A 21298-nucleotide genomic window follows, 5' to 3' on the forward strand; every position below is an offset into this window, starting at 1 on the left:
ATCCCTAGTTTCCACTGACATTAAAATAAAGTGAGCTCATTCTTGTTTAATCTCTGAGTCCCATAATTGATTTCAAGTAAATGCCACCAAAACATCAAAACTGGATTATCTCATCAAACGTTTTTTGCTTTCCAATGATGAGTCTGAAGCGTCCACTTCCTGAAGCACGGGCAATTACAGCTTCTCCAAATGAAATCCCACTGTGGAATATCCTAACAACGTTTATCGCCACGTTAATGGCGTTTAGCTCTGAGGCCCTTTTTCTAACCAAACGACGATGTGTCAGAAGACGTAATCAAATTGTGATTTTAAAAGCTCACTTGAACCTTTTGTGAACATCATTTTTGCTCCAAAATGGATCCGCCTCATTTTACTCTGAAACCCCTTCGCCACGTGATCCATTTTGACAAGTCTCCATCTCCCCTTTCCCTTTTGTGTGCTCTAATAGGTAACATTATCCCATATTAATGGTGCCGGCAGCTATATGCTGCTACTAGCCAAGCAAACGGGTGACTACGGATCAGCGGGGTGAGGCGGGCAGATCATTAACCATAATTACCTCCAGCTAATCCACTTCCAAGCGGTACAAAATAAACAGCCAGGCCCATTAGAGGAGCTGACTGTCAGCCTGCAAGTGGCCTGTGGCTCCTTTGGCAATGATCTGAACACACATGGGGATAAGAGAAGGAGGGGGAGGGTCTGCATGAGTGATAGCGGCTCCTTGCTTCTCAACTTCCACCTGACGGGGAGCGGGGAGGGGTTATAGCTGCGCAGGGTGATGATGTTGTTGGTTACATGCTGGCAGCGCTGGTGCTTTTGTTGTGTTTCACCCCACCAGCTCCTTCACCCGCCTCCCTTTCATGTACCCAGATGGTGTTCATTTTGACCTGCTCGGCGTATGCCCCCCTTCCCACTTCCACGTCCCATTCATCCCAAGCCTGCAGGCGTTTTCCCACTCTCTTTCTCTTCCCTCACACACACACACACACGCACTCAGCATTCACCCTTATAATTGTGTCACGGCACATCGTTTCAGGTCTTTCACTTTTGTGTGCAGATGATTTATTTGCACAGCAATTAAGACCGTTTCCAAATATCAAAAGTACACCTCGCGTAATCCTCATCGTGAGATACTCAACAGTTGCTCAGGCCTCCAGCAGACTTAAAAACAAATATTTAACTCAAATAAAGCTATGTTTGAAGAGGGAGGCCCATTGTCATTTCTGGACAAATTAAAGTTTGAAGTTTTCTTCTTTTCTTTTTTTTAAATCAGGAATATTTTGATGCTCAGGGCTTGGCTGTCTGATTTTCTCTTTGTTTCTATTCTCTAAGACTGTCAAAGTTTTTTTTATTTATTTATTTATTCGTTATTAAAAAAAAAAGAAAAAAAAAGACTGTCAAAGTTTTTTGTTTTTTTTATTTATTTATTTTTTATTATTATTAAAAAAAAAAAAAAAGACTGTCAAAGTTCGTTTTTGTGTTTATGTAATTAAGTACTAACTGGTTGAGATTAAAGCTCCACACCACCTTCAATCTGCTCAAATAAACTGTTGAAAACTGTAAATATATAATAAAATAACATGCACAATTATAAAAGAACACCCTTGAAAAAAAGCCCTCTCAAAAGAAATAAAATATTTTGTATGTAAATAAATAAATGTGAGAAAAAAGTACACTTCAGAATAAAAAATCAGAATAAAAATACCTTAAAAAAAAGATAAATGACCATGTAGGAATAGAAATGATGACTGAAAATCTGTTTTAAAAAGATAAAGAAACAAGAGCAAGTTGGGTTAGGAGCATCTATCTACCTTTTGAATATAATGAATAAATGAAAAGATATATCAAAAAACAACTAAAGATAACTAAACAAAGTGTTCCTGCATTTGATATTCTACTGATATGAGTCACAGTTTCACATTTGTTTTTCTAAGGTGGGTCTTGCCGGAAAACCTGCACAGGAAATGACACTTTGACTGTTTTTTTTTAATGCTGTGGCTTCTCGCTTTCTCAGCTCTGATCTAATTATAACATCTGTCTCAAACATGCAGTTTTAATAGATGTACATTTACAATATATTAAAAAAAAAGCCTGAGTCTATAATAGTTTAAAGTTACATCAACTTACTGAAGTGAACGTGAGCAAGTGTGACTGCAAGCAATGCAGCATTTGCACTGGAAAAGGTCCAGGTCTATTTATTTTCACTCTTTTTGGCTCTCTTTCATGTCCGTATTGCAGTTTTCCCTCATGCTCTTGATGTGTGTGCAACTGATGAAAAGGGGGCACTCATCCAAAGAGCAGCTTTCAAGCAGATAGATGAGGGAAGACGCAATTCACCGTCTTTGATGTCGGTGAACCTGCAGCAGCTGTCACTGTCCACAAACGGGCCGCTCACGAGCTGAAGAATGACACATTAATCCTCCACTTGATACAGGCTGATTGTGTTATTCCTGTTGTGGTTTTTTCTGTTAACACGAGATGATTGGCTCTTAAAAGGATGCAAAGCATCGCCGCTGAAATAAACCTCACCACATCAGCAAGCAGCGGGCGAGTAACTCATAGAGAGAGAAAGCAATGGAAATTTAATTTCCTCGCAATTAGAACCTCTCCCTCATAATGAAATTTGAAAGGGGATTCTTCAGGCGTTTGCTCATTATTTTCTAAGAAATTGCAGGCTTTTGACACAGGAAATTCAATTCATCAGGCACTGGGTAGACTTCATTTTGAATCAACGGGAAGTGAGAACAGCCCTGCCAAAGGCTTTTTAATTCAGTAAGAGCTCGCGGCTGACACAGTTGGAAGAAAACGCACAGAAGGAAAAACTCCAAAAAGCCAACCAGCGGGCTAGACTTAAGACTTTCTGCTCTGACAGCGAAAGGCAGGGACGGTTATGGGATTCCTGCTAATCATTTTTCATATTTCACTGAAAGCAAACCACAAAACTCCACAGAAGGCACGTATCTAATAATGAAACGTGTTAAACTAATAAAGAGGCCTTGATGTTAATCTTTCAGCATTTAGTTTCTTGCACTTTTGGCAAGTGAGTGGGGTATTTTACTGGTTCAGTAGCTGAATTTCAATGTAAAACCACGCCAAAATGAAAAACAAGGGTTTATTAAAGAAATCTGCAGGGATTTTGACAATATTAATATGACAGTGGCCTGGACAACAATTATGGGAGCTTCAGTTTTGATGCACAACTTTCTGAGATGATTTCTTTAACTCCCAATCAGACTTCTGCACCTGTAGACAGGTGTATTTCAGATATGTCCACAGATGATTTAGATGAGGGCTCATCGACAACATTTCAGAATGGTCCAGTGTTTTGTTCTTAGTCATTTTTGGCTGTTTTTAGTTGTGTGTTTTGGGTCGTTATCAGAGGTGGGTAGAGTAGCCAAAAATTGTACTCAAGTAAAAGTACTGTTACTTCAGAATAATATGACTCAAGTAGAAGTAAAAAGTAGTCATCCAAATAATTACTTGAGTAAAAGTAAAAAAGTACTTAAAAACTACTCAAGTACTGAGTAACTGTTGAGTAACGTTTTTTTTTTTAACACAACCATTCAAACAGATAAAAGTACAAAATAATCTTCAGGCAAATTAAATCGATAAAATAATAAAAGAAATGAAAATTAATAAAAAATAAAAAAAATAGCTTAAATTAAAATAATCTTAAAGTAAATTCAAGTACTTTAAAAATAATAAAATAAATAAAATAACAGAATAAAAAAATAAATTAAGCACAAGTAGCACAAAATGTCAAGCCTTTGTACTTTTCTTTTTTAACCAGGCAGAACTAGAACAAACATGAACTCATAGAAACTCTGTGTGTGTTTGAGTCTGTGTAAATGTGACAAAACATGCAAAAACAAACATTTTTCCCAAAGAATCACCCAGTGATGTCATGAGATTGACGCGTATGCGGAAAAAAGGGATAAAAGAAAAGTAACAGCTCAACGTAGCCTAATGTAGCGGAGTAAGAGTAACAGTTTCTTCTTCACAAATCTACTCAAGTAAAAGTAAAAAGTATAGTGATTCAAAACTACTCCTAAAAGTACAACATTTCCCAGAACTTACTCAAGTAAATGTAACAGTCGTTGTCCTGTTGAAGGACCAAAGCTCTACGACTGAGGCCAAGCTTTCTGACACTCCAGTCTCTCCAGTATGTCTTGACAGCCTTGGAGATTTCATTTATTTCGACGTAGCTGCACAGATTGAAGATACACTGAACCAGCCGCAGCGAAGCAGATCCAGAACATAATCGATCCTCTTCCGTGTTTCACGGTGGCTGCAGTCGTGCTTTTCTTTGAATGTTTCATTTTTGCATCTGTGAACATGTGACTTGCCATCAAGTTTCAGTCATGTCTCATTCTGTCCAAAGGATGTTCTCCCAGAAGCCTTTGTGGCAAATCCCAATCTGACCAGTTCTCCTTGGCCAGGGGTCGGCAACCCAAAATGTTGAGAGAGCCATATTGGACCAAAAACACAAAAAACAAATATGTCTGGAGCCGCAAAAAATAAAAAAAAATAAATAAAATATATATATATATATATATATATATATATATATATATATATATATATATATATATATATATATATATATATATATTATTATTATTATTATTATTATTATTATTATTATTATTATTTACTTTTACTCAGATTTATTATGAGGCACAAATCAAAAGCAGTATCTGCCTTTATTGGTCATTGTTCCCTAACTAATTATTCATCTTGACTTTTGTCAGTTTTATATTGTTTTACTCTCTTGTGGGTTTTCCTTTCTTTAATGGAATAGTACCAACATGTGTTTACTTGTGGCAGTTTTCTGTAGCTGCAAGAAAACCTAGTGGCACGTCCAAATGTCGGACCAGAGGACGACTGAGGTCATTAAACTCTTAAATATATAAGACACTATCACTCTACAACAATTTTCTATTACTTTCCCTTGTCATGAAAGTGCAAAAGTACAAGGAGGGAAAGAAGTCAGTCATTCAACTCTCGATCGCTTTAAATATCTCCTGTGTAGATGTTTTGCCGTTAATCATAAGTGAGGGAGCTCGATAAAACTACATTTAAAACATCTTCCTGGAGAAGCTGTAAATCAGGAAGATTTTGTCGGATTGAAAGCGTTTTTGCATCGAGTGAACGGCGATGAGAATCAGAACAACATTCAATCATTTTGTGAATGACCTTTGACACAGTTAGCCTACGGTTTTAACGCAGCAGTTTAAGAAAACAAATGCTTTTTCTATCTCAAGTTTGTAATCGATCCTTGCAAATAAATCACCTGACCAGGAGACAGAAAGACACCAAAATCAGAGATCGGGTTCACTTAACTTGAAACACAACAAACGTATTGCGTTTCACCAGCAGGTGCATTTGACTGAGATTTCCAAAGTATTTCCTTTTTTATTTTGAACAACACCTGCTCTTACAAAACTTTTTTTCCTTTTTTTTTCTTCGTCCAGATCAAGTGATCCAGTTTCCAGCAGTTACCCAGAGCAACACTAAAAGCCACCCAACCCAAGAGCAACCGGGAAACATTAACTGGCCGCTCCGCTACCCACTAATGGATCGGACCCATTTCATCAGTAATCTGACATTTAATGAATATATATTTTATCTTCCCATGCCAGTTATCGGAATGTCCTCCCCGTTCCGAGAAATGGTCGTCCTGGGACTCTTTTCAACGGACCTTTTTTCTTCGACTGGCACCTGTACGCCAATCACACTCTCTGCAAACCGGCCTGCAATCTTCCCCTGGTTTTTTTTTTTTTTCCCCTTCCCTCTCTGTCTTCAATATGGTTGGTGGATTAATAATTCATGGCCAGTTATTAGGGCCAGTTCAATAGGAGATCTGCTGATGGAGGGTCGGTGCTCGGCGAGCGTGCCCGGAGGGATGCTGCGTGTTGTTGTGTCAGCCCCCATCTGCCAGAATGCAATAAGGCAAACAATGGAGGCCTTGATTTCCACCAGCAGGCCCATAATCTTTAAATGGCTATTAGCTGAAGAGTGCAACCAGTCAATAACGACAAAATCCTTTTAAAAGCTTCTCTCTCTTCACTCTTTCTCCTCTCAGACTCTCCCTCTTTTCTCTACTTCGCAGTCTCTTTCTTCCCTCTTAGTTCTGCTCAAATTGAGACACAGATGCGACGGCACAACTCTCGTTATGAGAGTGTTTTGTTGTCAGCAGAGGCAGGAGGAAGCCACGACGCAAGGCCTCTCGGGGTCAAAATACATTTTTTAAATCATGTAAGGGATTATTCATCTCTGTCAGCGCTCATGTTGATAGTGTGCAACCTCTTCTGACATGTATTTGCAGAGGTGGGTAGTAATGAGTTACATTTACTCCGTTACATTTACTTGAGTACGTTTTGGGAAATGTTGTACTTTTAGGAGTAGTTTTGAATCACTGTACTTTTTATTTTACTTGAGTAGATTTGTGAAGAAGAAACTGTTACTCTTACTCCGCTACATTAGGCTACGTTGAGCTGTTACTTTTCTTTTATCCCTTTTATCCACGTACGCGTCAATCTCATGACATCACTGAGTGATTTGTTGGGAAAAATGTTTGTTTTTGCATGTTTTGTCACATTTACACAGACTCAAACACACACACAGAGTTTCTATGAGTTCATGTTTGTTCTAGTTCTGCCTGGTTAAAAAGAAAAGTACAAAGGCTTGAAATTTTGTGCTACTTGTGCTTAATTTATTTTTTTATTTTGTTATTATTTTATTTATTTTATTATTTATTAAAGTACTTGAATTTACTTTAAGATTATTTTAATTTAAGCTATTGTTTATTAATTTAAATGTATTTTATTATTTTATTGATTTAATTTGCCTGAAGATGATTATTTTGTACTTTTGTCTGTTTGAATGGTTGTGTTAAAAAAATAAATCAGACGTTGAATGAATGAATGAATGAATGAATGAATGAATAAATGAATGAGTGAATGAATGAATGAAAAACTTTATTTCGAACATGCTATTTACACCAAAGAACAATAGTTAAATAATAATCATAATAAATACAGTATAATACAAATCATAACAATCATAATCAAAAACATGCCTCACTGGCTTTTTTTTTTTTTTTTTTTTTTTTTCCTTTTTTGTGCATGCTCGAAATGGAGCAGGGAGAAGTTAAAAAACGTATGTAGCCCTGCCCCGGTACTCAACAGTTACTCAGTACTTGAGTACTTTTTTACTTTTACTTTACTTTTACTTTTTAAGTAATTATTTGGATGAATACTTTTTACTTCTACTTGAGTCATATTATTCTGAAGTAACAGTACTTTTACTTGAGTAAAATTTTTTGCTACTCTACCCAGCTCTGTGTATTTGTAGCCTTTAGTTGCTTTGACCCTTTGGTTCTCTTATGAATTAAAATATCCTATGTTTCAAAGGTGCAAGAGACATTGTCTTGTGTCTTGAGATACCTCAGTGACAGTCTTTGGATGACAAACAGTCCTTCTCCCTCCGCCATCAATCACAAGAGATACAGCTTGAAAAAGATTGAATTACTGTTTACAAGGAGGGGATTAAATTGTTTTTAATATACATTGTTATGAAAGCAATAACCTTTTTGATGGCCGCAATTATATCCTAATAAAACTGATATTCATTAGTGTCATGGAAAATTCCCTCCTTTCCAGTCTTATTGAGCTAATACGTTACCTGAATCACGGCAGCTGGTACACAAACAAATGCTGTTATTCCTCACAGCTGACAAGGTAAACAGCACACAGATCAGTTACGCTCTTTGATGGAGGGATGGACTTTGTGTTCGTGGGATGTCAAATAACATGAGGGTGATGCATTTCAACTGCTTCGTTTCAAACGCGGCTAAATTAGATCTGAAAAGCCTGAATGGAGATGTTGAGCTGTTGTTTCATGATCCATTATCAATTAGGTGCACTTTTGGTCACCATTAAGCAACTGTGGGTATATATTGTTTTGTTGTTTTTCTAGGCAGTGTTTAGTTGTCTGAACTGAATTAAAAGGCGCTATTGTAGCAGCTTTTCCAACAACATTGGTGCTACTTGAGATTGTGACTTGTTTATGACCCAGCTCCGCTAAAAATATGATCAATATGAGATGATAAATGAAACCAACCAGGTAGCAGAGAAGAGTCTTTGGCAGAGCTTTACTGTAAATGTCACACACAGATGTAACCATGGTGATGTCACTCGCAGATTGCTGGCTTTTATTTTGAAGCATCTAGCAGCCATCTTGGATTTTGAAACACATACGTAACATGCAAGGGATGAAACCAAAAACCCAAGAAGATCTGTGTACATTGACAGGGAGAATCATCTGCCAATTTAAAGGGGACCTATTATGGCATCTAATACCTATTTTGAACAGGCCTTGAATGTCTTAAAAACAGTGTTTTGATTGTTTTTGCTAAATAAATGAGAAATTCAGCCTCTGAGCCATGTCTTTATCATCCCATTCTCTAACCTCATTATCTATGTGGGATTCTGAGTGGGCGGGGCTATGATAATGAGGCACTGTGCTGATTGGCTGCCTGAATGACGCGATACACCGCTACGAAAAAATGGCGGAAGCTCCGGCCGGCGGAGTTAGTTGGTGGGCGTGGTTTCACGCATCGGATGCCAACCGATGTAAATCGCTCCCGTCGTTACGTAACGACGGGAGCAGAATCTTATTGGCTCTTAGATCCACATCACACTGGACGGCTCATCCGGGCGGCTGTACAGACACTGCAGAATTTGGTTGCTTTCCTCCTTCTCTGAGTTGGCAGGCTGAGGGGAGACCACTTTATACATGTTAAAGCAAGAGAAAATGTGTTTTTGCTTACAATAATAACCATATGGATTATTGGTTTTTGGACATAACCAATCCATAAATTGATCTGCAATGAACTGGTGATTTGTCCTGGGTGTGCTTTTGCCTGGAGGCAGCAGGGAAAGGCCCCAGCAGATGGTTATAAACCTAAATAGGAAGGAGCAGGTATGCATGCATGCATTTACTGTAAATCACCAAATAAAGTCCGAGCATTTATTTGCTTAAATCGCTCAAATCAACAAGCGTTTATTTGGGACCTGTGTTAATTGTGTCTCCATTCGATTCGATCTAGACGGCTACTCCTTGTCAGCTATGGTCTGATACAACTCTTTTTCCATCACTCGTATTTTCTTCCGCAACTCATGCTTGACAGGTGAGCGGCTATGAGCTCCCCTCCTTTTTTTGGCCTCTTTCTTAGATACACAAGCCGCTCAACTTCATAGTACGTCATGAGTGAGGTCACTCTAAAATTATATAAATAGTCACACACTTTTCAATTCATTTAAAGTTATTTGTTTTTGTTTAGGTCGGATATATTTGCATTCGGTAGGCTACAATATTTATTTGGCCACCAGAAAAACAATGTTTGACCCGGCCTTTATTTGGGATGGGCGTTTAAAGGAGCTTGAGGCTCCTTTTAAGAAATGAGACTCTCTAGCGCCACCCTTCACCACGACGGCCGTCGGGGGTACTGCAGCCAACAGTGAAGCCGGCACGGGAGAACGGGGAGAACGTGCATGCAGCGTCATGTGACGTCACATCCGCAGGACAGCGCGGGAAATTCCGGGCACAATTGCAGCACATTTTGCAGCACACAGCCTGTTCAAGCCAAAGGAGAGATACACTAGAGGAATCATTCTTTTTGGTTTGGAACGCTTCATCTGACATTATTACTAGAAAACTTAAAACGTATACAAATGTTTAGGGGCATGACACATTTTTTAGAATTAAAGAAAAAAGAAAAATCACACAGCACACCACCACCCAGAAATGCACATTTTGTCATCACCATCTCTTGTATACATCACTATTGTCTTACAATAACAAGGTCTTTAGAGCGCTACCTACTCCCCCTACTGATACAGAGTATTTACTCTGCTAGTCACTACACTTGAACATGAATTACGTGAATTGGACAGCATCTTTGCAGACTAGTCATATCTCTGTCAGTACGCTCTTTCAGCACTTCTTGATTCTGAAATCGTGGCTTCAGAAACAGCACGATCTCTCCTGCAACAATTAGACATTTAACTTAAAAACAATTGATTTTTTTCTGTCAAGAACACAAGAAAGGACTGAAGGAGTCAGTGAGTCATGTAATGACCAAATTGTCACACATCAGCATCGGTGTTTTGACAAGCCAGCGTGACCTCTGTGTTTCACAACCGTATGATCACAACTGCTCAAGTCAAAGGTCAACGCTAATGGACGGTGTAGCAAGGGGGAGCAGCTTTTTGTTAGGGTGCGAGCGTCCATACGTGAGTGTGTTTGTGCTGCATCTGTAAGGCCTTGATCTCATAAAAACTGAGAATTCATTGTTATGCGGGTGTTGGTTTGATAAATGAGATTAAAGACCTTGAAAATGACCACCAATGATTTATAACAGCTTGTTTTGAGCTAAAATAACATTTTCAGACACGCTTTGTTACTTGGGGATTTTGTAATGCTGGAAAAACAACTTAGCTCCCATTAGTGTGGCGTCATTTGGACATGATTTCTCCAGCATGAAGCCGGCTTCACTGCTCTATTGTGTTTTGTAACCCAGAATGGAGAAACCAAAGTGATGCGGTGCACTTGATTGCAACCTTCACTGCTTCAATGTCGGATTCTTTGCACTGGACTTTTTAAACTCATGTTTGTGTCGAATCAGCACGTCAACAGAGGTGTCAAGTAACGAAGTACAAATACTTCGTTACCTTACTTAATTAGAAATTTTGGTGATCTATACTTCACTGGAGTAATTATTTTTCAGACGACTTTTTACTTTTACTCCTTACATTTTCACGCAATTATCTGTACTTTTTACTCCTTACATTTTAAAAACAGCCTCGTTACTCTATTTCATTTCGGCCTTTAAAAAAAAACTATCCAGTTAAATTGCTCCATCCGGATAGAGTGAATTTGGTTGTGGTTGTTTCAGATGTTCTTGTCCAGTTTTGTTCTTACATCCGTTCCCTCAGATTCCTGCAACTAAACTTGGATGTACATTCCAATAAAGGTTAGGATAAATGATAACATGCCTCTGAAGTTTGACTTTTTGCACCATTACAATACTTATAGGCAACTAGTCATCATATCTCCTGCTCTCTGAAACACATGTTAATGCTCAATAGTACACATATATGGTTCTTTAATATATTTGCATTATACTAAGATGCATTCATTTCAATGGCTTTTGTCCTTAATGGCTTTTTTCCCCCTTACATTACTTTTACTTTTATACTTTAAGTAGTTTTGAAACCAGTACTTTTATACTTTTACTTGAGTAAAAAACTTGAGTTGATACTTCAACTTCTACAGGAGTATTTTTAAACTCTAGTATCTATACTTCTACCTGAGTAATGAATGTGAATACTTGACACCTCTGCCCGTCAATGCACTGTGATATTATTCACATGAGAAATTATGGCAAAGCAGGATTTTTCCATGCCTACTTGACATAATAAGATGATATCAATCTGTAAATAAGTAAGTAAATACATTCGGGCTTTAAAAAAAAAAAAGAAATTCTGTTTAATGCCACCATTCTTTTTAATGCGAGAACAATGCACGCACGTTTCAGGAAATATGACAGCTGTATTAGGGAATATATCATTTTTGCCATATTGCTCTGGAAATGAAGGAAACCAACATTTGTTTTAATATAAACGCCCCTCAGAGTTGTCACAGATGTGAAATCAAACAAAACAACCCAAAGAGGTTTTTCTGAACCAGGCTGTAAATATTTTTATCCAACAAAGTTTTGGTGTTTAATTGGACTTTATTCTGTGTCTGAATTACTCAGATCAACATCAGTTCCTGCTTGTTGGACCAGATTTTGCTCTCTATACGTACTTTCTGAACATGTTTTTGACATATAAGAGACAACAATAACCATTTGTTTAAAACAAGGATAATTGTCAGCTCCTGTATGTTTGCAATTTGAAAAAGTTAAGGTCAACAGAACAAAAAAATGTAATTGGTCTGATTAATGGCAATTAATCACGAATTAACTACGAAAATCTTTTAACCCTTGTGCTGTCTTTGGGTCAAGGAAGGAGGAAGAGAAGAAGGGAGGAAAGAAGGAAAGAAAGAAGGACGGAAGGGAGAAAAGAAGGATGGAAGGAAGGAAGGAAATAAGGAAGGAAGATGGGAGAAAATAAAGAGAGAAAAGAAGGAAGGGAGGAAGGAAGGAAGGAAGGAAGGAAGGAAGGAAGGAAGGAAGGAAGGAAGGAAGGAAGGAAGGAAGGAAGGAAGGAAGGAAGGAAGGAAGGAAGGAAGGAAGGAAGGAAGGAAGGAAGAAAACAAGGAAAGAAGGAAGGAAGGGAGAAAAGAGGAAGGGAAGAAGGAAGTAGAGAGCAGGAGGAAAGAAGGAAGGAAGGGAAAAAGGAAGGAAGGAAGGAAGGAAGGAAGGAAGGAAGGAAGGAAGGAAGGAAGGAAGGAAGGAAGGAAGGAAGGAAGGAAGGAAGGAAGGAAGGAAGGAAGGAAGGAAGGAAGGAAGGAAGGAAGGAAGGAGAGAGCAGGAGGAAAGAAGGATAGGAGAATTAGGTCATTTTGACCCAAAGACAGTACAAGGGTTAATTAATCGTGATTAAAGCATTTAATTGATTGACATTTTAATGGAGATTAATATCCCAGTCTGATTCTACCAATGTCGAACTGACCAGACTGACCTGTGATCACCTGCAGCTTTTCCACTCTTTGCTACCCGCAGCAGTAGCATCTAATTATATTGTGGTGCTGTCGCTGTTCATTTCTGCAGCAGTGAACGATTATCAAGACGAGGAGGAGGAAGCTCGGCTGGCTGATGAACAGCAGCTTCTTCTGGCTATTTTCCCCAGCTAGCTTTTGCTAACTTCTACTTGTTGTTTGCACAGACTTTTTGTTTCATCGGCTTCTCACAGTGCAGGCAATGTCACTGTAACCCCCCCCCCAGCCAGCTGTCGGGATTGGTCATGTTGATATTTTCCTTGGAGCATCAGGACTCTGACCTCACCCGTCTGCAGCTAGATCAGGGGTCGGCAACCCAAAATGTTGAAAGAGCCATATTGGACCAAAAACACAACAAACAAATATGTCTGGAGTCGCAAAAAATGAAAAGTCTTGTATAAGCCTTAGAATGAAGACAACACATGCTGCATGTATCTATTTTAATTATAACTGGGGAAGATTCTTTTTTTCATTATGCACTTTGAGAAAAAAGTCGAAATGTCGAGAAAAAAGTTGAAATTTCGAGAAAAAAGTTGAAATGTCAAGATTAATGTTGAAGTTCAATCTTGAGAAAAAAGTCGAAATGTTGAGTAAAAAAGTCGAAATGTCGAGAAAAAAGTCGAGAAAAAAGTCAAAATTTTGAGAAAAAAGTCTAAATGTCAAGATTAAAAAGGAAAGGAAAAAGGAAGAAAAAAAGAGAAAAAAAAAGGAAAAAAGGAAAAAAAGAAGAAAAAAGGAAAAACAGAAGAAAAAAAGAGAAAAAAACGAAAAAAAGAGAAAAAAACGAAAAAAAGAAGAAAAAAAGGAAAAAATAAAGTCAAACATTTTTGAAAAAGCTCCAGGGAGCCACTAGGGCGGCGCTAAAGAGGCTCTAGACGACCCCTGAGCTAGATGCTGCTTACCGGGGCAAACGCAGAAAAATCCTCAACTGACGCTTTTTTGCCTCATTATACGTCTACTAACATATATCCATATATGCCAGGATTGAAATCTTGATTTTTAACCTTCTAAATGGATAAAAAATGAGATTGTACATCAATTTAAACCTTTTTGGCTCCTTGCATATAAGCAAACTATTATAATAAAAGTCACCAGTTTGGGTTTTGTTTTGTTTTTTGGTTCAAGTCCATTGAGCCACACAGGAAACATCATATATAAGTTTTTAATCACAGGAGAAATATGTAATATCTGTCTCAACCTCCCCCAACCATTTTATTAGCTGTCTCTCTCCCTGATCTACATTTCTGCTCCATCTTCCACTCCTTCATCTGTCTTTCATTTCCCGCTTCCCTTCAGTCTTAACCTTTCTTGTTCGCACTCCAGCCTCTCTCTAACTATCACACTTTTTTTTTTTTAAATGCATTGTTTCTCCATCCTTCCCCCTTTCCCCTCCCTCCGTCTCCCACTCCTCCTCTGAATCCTTAAGTATCCAGAGTCATCCATCTTTATTGGGGAGACACATGCGCTGTTTTGACAGAACGGACTCTGACGGAGCGAAAGGAAGGAAAGCAGCAACCCCATGACAGCAAAGACACATTATCGCTGGGAAAACACATCCGACCATCAATTACTGAAGCCCCTCCGACTCCACTAACACTCCGATACCGGCTGTAGTCGCCGCCATCAAACTCAATGATCTGCCATCTCTGCAGAGGTGTTAAATCTATCAGCCGCGTTAATCCTGACCTGTTTCCTCAAAGAAAAGCTCTTTTTTTAGTTTTAATTACTAAACAATTTGTAAAGGTGTGAGTTATTAGTTCACTTACTGACCATTCATCATGTTAATGTCCTTTTGTTTTCTTTTTTACCAATGACAGTTTGAGTGAAGACATCCAATTTGATACGGGAGGCGTTGGTAATGTAACTTAGATTTGTTTGTTATTGCTGTCAGAGGTGATCCTTGTCAACGTGCTGCCATTCTGAATGGAACTACTTCAACCTAAAGATGACAATTAAATTAAATACAGTGTCTTCAGCGTGAGAGAGTCTGACAGGCCGGGCCATGAACGACGCCACGACGGCTCGTTGTCAGTCAAACCGTCACAAGCCTCGCCTTTGTTGTGTGTTGTTGCAATGAAATTCACTTGAAAAATACTTGAAAGTGGGTCAATAAATCAATACGCCCACCGCCAGAATGATAAATCTAGGAAATAAGAGACATTGTGGCTTAGTTCAGAATTTAGATGGTGAACAACCGTGTCTGTCTCGTGTTTCTCATGTGCGTTTTAAACACCTTAAATGAGAATATCTTTAAGTAAAAGCAAGAAATCAAACAAAATAGTGTCCCTTTTTTTATAAGGAATCAGTTTTCTAATTACATAAGAACTGTTAGGTAGACAGTTGAAGCGGACGTCAGGTGACCACTTCCAGCGATTTTCGTCTCTATTTTATTCTTTATTTTATCTTCTGCATTAGTTTTGCACATGTCACACCCCCAAACACTTTTCAATTATTCTAAAACAGTAAAGAAACTACAACGATAACACAACTTCTCAGAAATAAGATCTTGTCGACTTAAACGTTTTCTGTCGAATTTCTTAAAGTTTTTCGTGAGCGGTGCCTCATTGAACATAGTTGAAGTTGAAGTCCTTAAATAGTCTTGCAGTGTAGACTTTTATTTTTCAAAAAATACAATTATACAGCATACATCTGTTTTTATTGATCATATGACGATATTTAACCATAACCGCCCTGAATAAAATGTGAATGCCTTCATGTGCAATTACTGTTTTTACCTTGCAATACTTTTTCCCGGACTATCTGTGCAATATTCCACTACATGTGTAACTATATGCTATTATCTGTAAATAGGATCTCAGGTCTTCACTATTCAAATGCACCTTAACCTTTTTTTATATTTTTTATATTATTTATATTTCCTATATTCTTATATTTCTTATTGTTTGCAGTATTGTTTCTTATTTGTCTTGCACTGGAGAGGTGATGCTGCTTTCAATCTCACTGTACCCAGGTACATTGACAATAAAGTATTCTATTTCTATTTCTATTTCTATTTAAGATAAGACATTATTGTTACAACAGTTTAAATGAGTTCAAAAATCTTGGATGAAAAGAATTAGTCTGGTTCCTCTGGACTGGACTTTGCTTTAGAGGAAGCAGTATGACTTTGGATAAAGAAGGAACTAACTCTTGATCCGACTGAACAGACATACAACCACCCATGAAACTGAAGCAGACTGGTGTCAAAAAGAAAGCCATTCAAGGGAGAAGAAAACATGGAATACACCGGAAACATGGACTACGTTTACAGTACATGCAGTCAAAATTTGGGTTATTGCTAATATTCCGGTTACTGAAACATTCGGAATATTACGTTTACATGCATGAGCAAACAGGGTTATCTCTGTATACATGGTAATTAATCATTTGGGATATCTCCATAAAACCAACGACGTGCGGAGAACGTCATGACGAAATAACCATCATTTCCGCTTCTTCTTCCTGTATCCAAATTCAAAACAAATGCTGCTTCGCGCAACTTTTCACTCACCTTCTTGTAAATCTCGCTATCCCGGTACTTTCTACCGTCTACAAATGCAGAAATGTTCATATCCTTCATTACATTTATGAAGTGATTAGTCTCCTCCTGGTCTTGTGTTTCTCCGTGTTTATAAGAACTTCCTGGACTCAAAAGACCAAGATTCCTTGCGAAATGAGCATGTGCAGAAAACAAATTCATGTTCCGTTTGATGGGGATATTCCGTTTGGCGTTTACATGACCGAATATTTGGGTTTTAAAAGGAGTAACCCAGCGGTCATATATGACCAAATTCGGGTTATTTAAAGGGGTTATTGGTGTTTACATGGCCGTGCAAAACCGGGTTATTGCTAATATTCTGGTTTTAAAAGGGTTATTGATGCATGTAAACGCAGTCATGGAGGAGAGTAGAAGAGAGCAGGAACCCCTGGATGGCTGTTGTCGGTCGACCCAGGGTGTTATTTGCAATTCTGCAGCCGTCTTGATTGTTTTGAATAGCAGCTCTCGACACTCCCTTAGAGTCAGAGCCTAAAGTTTGGTTATGCCATGTCCACTTTAGACTTACATTTAAGCAGATTTTAGTGATAATGACAAAAGAGATCAGCACAAATAGGTTTGTTTTAGTGGTCTTTCCCAGTGATGCTTTTCTGATTACGCTTAAATCTAATTTAACTCAAACAACAGATGCTTCCTTGTCCAGAGAATAATGATGTTGACGTAAAAGGCAGATGTGCAGGTGAAACTAAAGAGATTTCAATATTTCACTTCTTCTTCGACAAAGCCACTGATGTTGTTTGCTGTTTCCTCTTCTCTAAGAATTTATTTGAAAATGACTTCTTGCTTTTTTTGATGCAATATTATGATGTCAAGTTTTGATCTCTGCTCTGTATGGACCATTTTTCTCACTTCGACTCAATAAACTGTTCTTCTTTTCTCTGTGTAATGTTTGGGTCAAAAATTGTTGACTAAAACATTGAAATGTGGCTTAAAAATTCCCTTGAGCTGACTGTCAAATATAAAGGGAAAGTATGTTTCCTTTTTGGAGCCAATTTGTAGCAATTCATGAAAATTGACAGACATAAGACATAATTCTGACATAACGGTGTTTTCGAAATCTGATCCCATGTCATCCATTATTTTTAAAAATCTTTTCTGATACTAATAGCCTATTTGAAGTCTTCAATTTATCACGGTTAACATTAAGTCTGCTCTTATTTAGTTTTTTTTCCATTATCTGTATGAGGTAATGCAGCGCAGACGCTTCAAATCAAATCCATCGACTCTTAAACTGCATTAATGTGATGCAACATCGACAAAATGACAGCAAACCTGATGTTGAAGGGGACCGATTATGTAACGCAGGAAAGAGTTACGCTCTGGTGAAAGATTTGTGATAAAAATGTATAAAAAAATAAAATGGCTGGTTTGAAATGGTTGAAAATTACTTGAGTCCATAATATTTGTAGTTACAACACTTAAAAAAGAGACAAAACAGCAAAGATTAAAGGACTAAAATGCTGGTGTAAACGTGTGTGACTGCAACTCGTGTTCTTGCTCTGTGTCAATAAATACATCTCATCTTTCATTTCTTATGAATTTTCAATTTTAATTTAATTGTTTTATTTATTGCGGTAGAAGGAGCATTGCATAGTGGATTTCAACTGTCACATCATCTTTGGTAACTTATCTGATTTATTTATTTATTTAAAGGTTTAGTTATCAGGGACAATGCACATTAATAGTACATTTAAACACATGTAAAATATGCCAGAATTAGCCAAAAAGGCTATTTCGCATCTGCTGTCCCTGGACTGGTGTAAAATAGTCAACCTAAAACAAAAATTATTAAGATATAATCAATAAAACATTTCCGAATAAGAAGGCTACATAAGAATAAAGATTGAAAAAGGTAAGAGACTAAGCTAAAATACATACACACACAGGTTAACATAAGCTCAACAACAGACAATTGCTACAAACGAAAACAGACACAACATGAAGCAGCAACAGTAACATCAACATTAATAACACAAGACACAGTGACACACTAACAGGCCAAAAACAAACAAGACAAAAGCACTAAACACAGAATAATATTCATAATGAATAATGATATTCATAAAGGTCCCATATTATTTTGTAATCTATTTATCCTGTTCAAATACTTTTAAATACTGGTTTTTTCATAGAGCTGGATTTGAAAAAAACCCATGGTTTTCAAGATGGTGGAGCATCTTTTCTTTCCAGCGTCACCCTCGACATCCCTGCTCTTTTCTGAACCAATCAGAGACCATGCAGAGCTGTTCAGCATGTTTCCCCCATGAGCCGAAATCAGCCTAAAAAAAGAATAATTTGTGGATTTAGGGCCAACCCCAATTCACCCCCTACTTTCTACCACTTTTCTACCCTAAAAATGGGTAGGGCCCTTGTAATGTTCCCTTAGGACACCACTTGCTACGTCACTGCGTGGTTTACGTTCGGGTACGTAAGCGACTGCGTAGTTACGTTTGCACATACGTCACACCATATCAGGAAGCCCAGAGATAAAAGCTGTTTTAATTTCTGCTGTAGCGCTGTTAATATGCCACTTTATTAAGTTTTAATATTTTTTTAGGCGCAAAAGTAACGGTTAGGATCCCCAACCTGGGCTCAGTTTATCCAAATAACGCCTGTTATAACAGCCTTTATTCTGCCGACATCTGAAGATACAACGCAACAAAGACCAAGCGAGTGATTATGTACATTCACTGAGTGAATATTATGAAAGTAAAATATATATTTCTCGCTAGAAATGTAATCAAAAATGCATTTTTATGCAGAAACTAACTCAAAATATTGATTTTATTCATTAAAAAATAAGAAATGTCCGCCATGTTTTTTTTTTTGATTCAGTCTGCAAATGATGACGTAAAGCATTCTGGGAAATCTTCTCAGGCCCTCGGTCGCGAGTCAGCATCTGTAATCCCTCTCTCTGAAGGGTTAGATTGATACACACTAGCCCTCGTTATGTCCACTAGCCCTACATGCAAAGAGGAATTGGGACACCACTACCCTCACGGGAACGCGCACAATTTAGGGTTAGGGATGAAAAGTAGGACTAGGGGGGATTGGGACTGGGCCTTAGTGTATTGCTTTGAAGGTTTTTTGTAAAGCTGCACATTTTGGACCTCATGGCCTTCGTGGTCAGCCTGCACAATGGCGACTGATGCAAGATGGTTATGAATAATAAGTGAAGAGTTTACGGACAAACTACTTACTAATCCTGCTCATGGTTGGTTTGCAGAGTTAGCATTTACACTATCATCACTATTGACCCACGAGGCACTTTTGCTGACTTAGCAATACAGTCATGACAAATACTGATGTGAATGCTAAATGTTCCATCAGCAGTGTGTTTGATGCCTGACCTGAGCTGGCTGATGGATGAGAAACCTCCATCCATCCACCAAGAGAAGCGAGTCAGAGACACATCTGTTTTAATCAGTGAACTGAAGGTCCCGTCGAGGACCTGGAGAAACCTGAAGCTGCTAACTTGTAAAGCTCAACATCCCTGCTTCACTGTTGAAAAGACGGTAAAGGTTTTAGGTAAGAAGATCAAAATTTGCAAACTATCATATTGGTGCAGTACGATGGATTAAGACAAAAAAAATTGGTAATTACGAGAATAAAGTCATAATAATATGAGAATTACGTCGTAAAATTACGAGAATAAAGTCATAATGTTGCAAGAATAAAGTTGTAATATTATGAGAATAAACTCGTAATATTATGAGAATAAAGTCGTAATTTATGAGAATAAAGTCGTAATATTATGAGAATAAAGTCATAATAATATGAGAATAAAGTCGTAAAATTACGAGAATAAAGTCGTAATATTACGAGAATAAAGTCGTAATATTATGAGAATAAAGTCATAATAATATGAGAATAAAGTCGTAAAATTACGAGAATAAAGTCGTAATTTATGAGAATAAAGTCGTAATTTATGAGAACTCTAACAGGAAGAGCACATACGTCTTTTGTGGAAGAGTAGTGTCTGGTATAGTATAGTATAGTATAGTTCCATCTGCTGCCATTCAAAGAGGTTTTGTTGTTTCTCAGGAAACAATGAGGATGATCATAAAGATTTTCCTCCTCTACAAAAGACGCAATTTCTTCCAAGTCTGTGTGGTTCGTTCTTCGAAATAGACGCAGTCGTTTGCACAATCGTTTTAAAGTCCTTATACCTATAATAATTCGATGCTGATGTGTCAAAAGATTAAGTATTTCCTTATTTGTGAAACCGATACCAAAATATAACTTCACAAGATGCTCAATATTCCTCATTTTAACACAGGGAGAAGACTGTTCGGTCATGTGGGGGGTAAAAAGAAACGCACTGAGGCAACACGAACTGAAGGGGACGAAACTTTATGTCTTAACAACACATCTCCACAACTATGAGCAGCACATGCAACAAATAAATATTAACTGAGGTGTTTTTGCAGTGAGGGAAAAAACGCAGGTAAGAGAAATTGCACAACATCAAACCGACTAAAGCTGAGAGCCCACAAGTCCTTCATAACCTGGGGTCCAATCAGCAAGCTCAGGTTTCTGCTACCACGACAACAAAGATAATACGCACGCATAGGTCTAAACCTGGCATGCTGAGCACTCAAAGCTCCGGAGCTGATTTATAGGTCTGCGTTAAATCGACGCAGAGCCTACGGCGTAGGGTAAGGCGTAGGGTACGGCGTACGGCGCGTGTCGCCGCGTAACATCGACGCAGAGCCTACGGCGTAGGTTACGTAACCTACGCCGTAGGCTCTGCTTTTGGTGTAACATGGAACCATAAATCAGCCTTTATTCTGGCGGGATCTTCGCAACAACGGGCAAGCGAGTGATTTTGTACATTCACTGAGTGAATATTATGAAAGTAAAATATATATTTCTCACTAGAAATGTAATCAAAACGCATTTTTATGCAGAAACTAACAAAAAATATTGATTTTATTCACTAAAAAATAAGAAATGTCCGCCATGTTTTTTTTTGGATTCAGTCCGCAAATGACGACGAAAAGCATTCTGGGA

At 37.9% G+C, this 21298-nt stretch overlaps 1 protein-coding gene across 1 annotated transcript in view; it reads right to left on the minus strand.

The window, feature by feature from the left end:
- Positions 1–21298, minus strand: part of adad1 (adenosine deaminase domain containing 1 (testis-specific)) — a 102627-nt gene that overhangs the window by 43705 nt on the left and 37624 nt on the right. The window lies entirely within an intron of this gene.

The sequence above is a fragment of the Cololabis saira genome, chromosome 7, assembly GCF_033807715.1.
Source record: "Cololabis saira isolate AMF1-May2022 chromosome 7, fColSai1.1, whole genome shotgun sequence".
In the NCBI taxonomy this organism is placed as follows: Eukaryota; Metazoa; Chordata; class Actinopteri; order Beloniformes; family Belonidae; genus Cololabis; species Cololabis saira.